This window comes from Stegostoma tigrinum, chromosome 45 (assembly GCF_030684315.1).
Source record: "Stegostoma tigrinum isolate sSteTig4 chromosome 45, sSteTig4.hap1, whole genome shotgun sequence".
Taxonomy (NCBI): domain Eukaryota; kingdom Metazoa; phylum Chordata; class Chondrichthyes; order Orectolobiformes; family Stegostomatidae; genus Stegostoma; species Stegostoma tigrinum.
Genome location: NC_081398.1, coordinates 2,063,185 through 2,069,184, shown reverse-complemented (window position 1 = coordinate 2,069,184; position 6,000 = coordinate 2,063,185).

Here is a 6,000-nt window from a genome sequence, read left to right as displayed (position 1 = left end):
TCTCTCTTTCACACACTCCCTCACTCTGTCTCTCTCACTCTCTCTCTGTCACATGCACTCTCACTCTCTCTGTGTCACACACTCTCTCACTCTGTCTCTCTCACTCTCTCTCTGTCACACCCTCCCTCACTCTGTCTCTCTCACTCTCTCTCTGTCACACACTCCCTCACTCTGTCCCTCTCACTCTCTCTGTCACACACACTCTCACTCTGTCTCTCACTTCTTCTCTGTTTCTCACTCTCTCTCTGTCATACACTCCCTCACTCTGTCTCTTTCACTCTCTCTCTGTCACACTCTCCCTCACTCTGTCTCTCTCACACTCACCCTCACTCTGTCTCTCTCACCCTCTCTCTATCTCACATTATCTCTCTGTCACACACTCCCTCAATCTGTCTCTCTTACTCTCTCTCTGTGACAAACTCCCTCACTCTGTGTCTCACTCTCTCTGTCACACATTCCCTCACCCTGTCTCTCTCACTCTCTCTGTCACACACTCTCTCACACTGTCTCTCACTTCTTCTCTGTCTCTCACTCTCTCTCTGTCACACACTCCCTCAATCTGTCTCTCTTACTCTCTCTCTGTCACACACTCCCTCACTCTGTCTCTCTCACTCTCTCTCTGTCACACACTCCCTCACTCTGTCCCTCTCACTCTCTCTGTCACACACACTCTCACTCTGTCTCTCACTCTCACTCTGTCTCTCACTCTCTCTCTGTCACACATTCCCTCACTCTGTCTCTCTGTCACACACACTCTCACACTCTCTCTGTCACACACTCTCTCTCTGTCACTCACTCCCTCAATCTGTCTCTCTTACTCTCTCTCTGTCACAAACTCCCTCACTCTGTGTCTCACTCTCTCTGTCACACATTCCCTCACCCTGTCTCTCTCACTCTCTCTGTCACACACTCTCTCACACTGTCTCTCACTCTCACTCTGTCTCTCACTCTCTCTCTGTCACACATTCCCTCACTCTGTCTCTCTCACTTTCTCTCTGTCACACACACTCTCACACTCTCTCTGTCACACACTCTCTCTCTGTCACACACTCCCGCACTCTGTCCCACTCACTCTCTCTGTCACACACACTATCACTCTGTCTCTCACTTCTTCTCTGTCTCTCACTCTCTCTCTGTCACACACTCTCTCACTCTGTCTCTCTCACACTGTCTCTCACTCTCTCTCTGTCACACACTCTCTCACTCTGTCTCTCTCACTCTCTCTCTATCACACACTTCCTCACTCTGTCTCTCACTCTCTCTCTGTCACACACTCCCTCACTCTGTCTCTCTCACTCTCTCTCTGTCACACACTCCCTCACTCTGTCTCTCTCACTCTCTCTCTGTCACACACTCTCTCTCTATCACACATTCCCTCACACTGTCTCTCACTCTCTCTCTGTCACACACTCCCTCACTCTGTCTCTCTCACTCTCTCTCTGTCACACATTCCCTCACTCTGTCTCTCTCACTCTCTCTCTTTCACACACTCTCTCACTCTGTCTCTCTCACTCTCTCTCTGTCACACACTCTCTCTCTCTGTCACACACTCCCTCACTGTCTCTCACTGTCTCTCTGTCACACACACTCTCACTCTGTCTCTCACTCTCTCTGTCTCTCACTCTCTCTCTGTCACACACTCCCTCACTCTGTCTCTCTCACCCTCTCTCTATCACACATTCTCTCTCTCTCCCTCACACACTCCCTCACTCTGTCTCTCTCACTCTCTCTGTCACACACACTCTCACTCTGTCTCTCACTCTCTCTGTCACACACTCCGACTCTCTGTCTCTCTCACTCCCTCTCTGTCACACACTCCCTCACTCTGTCTCTGTCACTCTCTCTCTGTCACATATTCCCTCACTCTGTCTCTCTCACTCTCCCTCTGTCACACACTCCCTCACTCTGTCTCTCTCACTCTCTCTCTGTCACACACACTCTCACTCTCTCTCTGTCACACACTGTCTCTCTGTCACACACTCCCTCACTCTGTCTCTCTCACTCTCTCTCTGTCACACGCTCTCTCACTCTGTCTCTCTCAGTCTCCCTCTGTCACACACTCTCTCACTCTGTCTCTCTCACTCTCTCTCTATCACACACTTCCTCATTCTGTCCCTTTCACTCTCTCTCTGTCACACACTCCCTCACTCTGTCTCTCACTCTCTCTCTGTCACACACACTCTCACTCTGTCTCTCACTCTCACTGTCTCTCACTCTCTCTCTGTCTCTCACTCTCTCTCTGTCACACACTCCCTCACTCTGTCTCTCTCACTCTCTCGCTGTCACACATTCCCTCACTCTGTCTCTCTCACTCTCTCTCTGTCACACGCTCTCTCACTCTGTCTCTCTCACTCTTACTCTGTCACACACTCTCTCACTCTGTCTCTCTCACTCTCTCTATCACACACTTCCTCACTCTGTCCCTCTCACTCTCTCTCTATCACACACTTCCTCACTCTGTCCCTCTCACTCTCTCTCTGTCACACACTCCGTCACTCTGTCTCTCTCACTCTCTCTCTGTCACGCACTCCCTCACTCTGTCCCTCTCACTCTCTCTGTCACACATACTCCCACTCTGTCTCTCACTTCTTCTCTGTTTCTCACTCTCTCTCTGTCACACGCTCTCTCACTCTGTCTCTCTCACTCTTACTCTGTCACACACTCTCTCACTCTGTCTCTCTCACTCTCTCTATCACACACTTCCTCACTCTGTCCCTCTCACTCTCTCTCTATCACACACTTCCTCACTCTGTCTCTCTCACTCTCTCTCTGTCACACTCTCCCTCACTCTATCTCTCTCACCCTCTCTCTATCACACATTCTCTCTCTGTCACACACTCCCTCAATCTGTCTCTCTTACTCTCTCTCTGTCACAAACGCCCTCACTCTGTGTCTCACTCTCTCTGTCACACATTCCCTCACCCAGTCTCTCTCACTCTCTCTGTCACACATTCTCTCACACTGTCTCTCACTCTCACTCTGTCTCTCACTCTCTCTCTGTCACACATTCCCTCACTCTGTCTCTCTCACTTTCTCTCTGTCACACACACTCTCACACTCTCTCTGTCTCTCACTCTCTCTCTGTCACACACTCTCTCGCTCCGTCTCTCTCACTGTCTCTCTATCACACACTTCCTCACTCGGTCTCTCACTCTCTCTCTGTCACACACTCTCTCACTCTGTCTCTCTCACTCTCTCTCTGTCACACACTCTCTCTCTATCACACACTCCCTCACACTGTCTCTCACTCTCTCTCTGTCACACACTCCCTCACTCTGTCTCTCTCACTCTCTCTCTGTCACACACTCCCTCACTCTGTCTCTCTCACTCTCTCTCTGTCACACATTCCCTCACTCTGTCTCTCTCACTCTCTCTCTTTCACACACTCCCTCACTCTGTCTCTCTCACTCTCTCTCTGTCACACACACTCTCACTCTCTCTGTGTCACACACTCTCTCACTCTGTCTCTCTCACTCTCTCTCTGTCACAAACTCTCTCACTCTGTCTCTCACTCTCTCTCTGTCACACACTCTCTCTCTCTGTCACACACTCCCTCACTGTCTCTCACTGTCTCTCTGTCACACACACTCTCACTCTGTCTCTCAATCTCTCTGTCTCTCACTCTCTCTCTGTCACACACTCCCTCACTCTGTCTCTCTCACTCTCTCTGTCACACACACTCTCACTCTCTCTGTCACACACTCCGTCTCTCTGTCTCTCTCACTCCCTCTCTGTCACACACTCCCTCACTCTGTCTCTCTCACTCTCTGTCACACATTCCCTCACTCTGTCTCTCTCACTCTCTCTCTGTCACACACTCCCTCACTCTGTCTCTCTCACTCTCTCTCTGTCACACACACTCTCACTCTCTCTCTGTCACACACTGTCTCTCTGTCACACACTCCCTCACTCTGTCTCTCTCACTCTCTCTCTGTCACATGCTCTCTCACTCTGTCTCTCTCACTCTCCCTCTGTCACACACTCTCTCACTCTGTCTCTCTCACTCTCTCTCTATCACACACTTCCTCACTCTGTCCCTTTCACTCTCTCTCTGTCACACACTCCCTCACTCTGTCTCTCACTCTCTCTCTGTCACAAACACTCTCACTCTGTCTCTCACTCTCACTGTCTCTCACTCTCACTCTGTCTCTCTCTCTCACTGTCTCTGTCACACACTCCCTCACTCTGTCTCTCTCACTCTCTCTCTGTCACACACTCTCTCTCTGTCACACACTCCCTCACTCTGTCTCTCTCACTCTCTCTCTGTCACACACACTCTCACTCTGTCTCTCACTCTCACTGTCTCTCATTCTCACTCTCTCTCTGTCTCTCGCTCTCTCTCTGTCACACATTCCCTCACTCTGTCTCTCTCACTCTCTCTCTGTCTCACGCTCACTCACTCTGTCTCTCACTCTCTCAGTCACACACGCTCTCACTCTCTCTCTCTCTCTCACTCTCTCTCTATCACACACTTCCTCACTGTCTCTCACTGTCTCTCTGTCACACACACTCTCACTCTGTCTCTCACTCTCTCTGTCTCTCACTCTCTCTCTGTCACACACTCCCTCACTCTGTCTCTCTCACCCTCTCTCTATCACACATTCTCTCTCTCTCCCTCACACACTCCCTCACTCTGTCTCTCTCACTCTCTCTGTCACACACACTCTCACTCTGTCTCTCACTCTCTCTGTCACACACTCCGACTCTCTGTCTCTCTCACTCCCTCTCTGTCACACACTCCCTCACTCTGTCTCTGTCACTCTCTCTCTGTCACATATTCCCTCACTCTGTCTCTCTCACTCTCCCTCTGTCACACACTCCCTCACTCTGTCTCTCTCACTCTCTCTCTGTCACACACACTCTCACTCTCTCTCTGTCACACACTGTCTCTCTGTCACACACTCCCTCACTCTGTCTCTCTCACTCTCTCTCTGTCACACGCTCTCTCACTCTGTCTCTCTCAGTCTCCCTCTGTCACACACTCTCTCACTCTGTCTCTCTCACTCTTACTCTGTCACACACTCTCTCACTCTGTCTCTCTCACTCTCTCTATCACACACTTCCTCACTCTGTCCCTCTCACTCTCTCTCTATCACACACTTCCTCACTCTGTCCCTCTCACTCTCTCTCTGTCACACACTCCGTCACTCTGTCTCTCTCACTCTCTCTCTGTCACGCACTCCCTCACTCTGTCCCTCTCACTCTCTCTGTCACACATACTCCCACTCTGTCTCTCACTTCTTCTCTGTTTCTCACTCTCTCTCTGTCACACGCTCTCTCACTCTGTCTCTCTCACTCTTACTCTGTCACACACTCTCTCACTCTGTCTCTCTCACTCTCTCTATCACACACTTCCTCACTCTGTCCCTCTCACTCTCTCTCTATCACACACTTCCTCACTCTGTCTCTCTCACTCTCTCTCTGTCACACTCTCCCTCACTCTATCTCTCTCACCCTCTCTCTATCACACATTCTCTCTCTGTCACACACTTCCTCAATCTGTCTCTCTTACTCTCTCTCTGTCACAAACGCCCTCACTCTGTGTCTCACTCTCTCTGTCACACATTCCCTCACCCAGTCTCTCTCACTCTCTCTGTCACACACTCTCTCACACTGTCTCTCACTCTCACTCTGTCTCTCACTCTCTCTCTGTCACACATTCCCTCACTCTGTCTCTCTCACTTTCTCTCTGTCACACACACTCTCACACTCTCTCTGTCTCTCACTCTCTCTCTGTCACACACTCTCTCGCTCCGTCTCTCTCACTGTCTCTCTATCACACACTTCCTCACTCTGTCTCTCACTCTCTCTCTGTCACACACTCTCTCACTCTGTCTCTCTCACTCTCTCTCTGTCACACACTCTCTCTCTATCACACACTCCCTCACACTGTCTCTCACTCTCTCTCTGTCACACACTCCCTCACTCTGTCTCTCTCACTCTCTCTCTGTCACACACTCCCTCACTCTGTCTCTCTCACTCTCTCTCTGTCACACATTC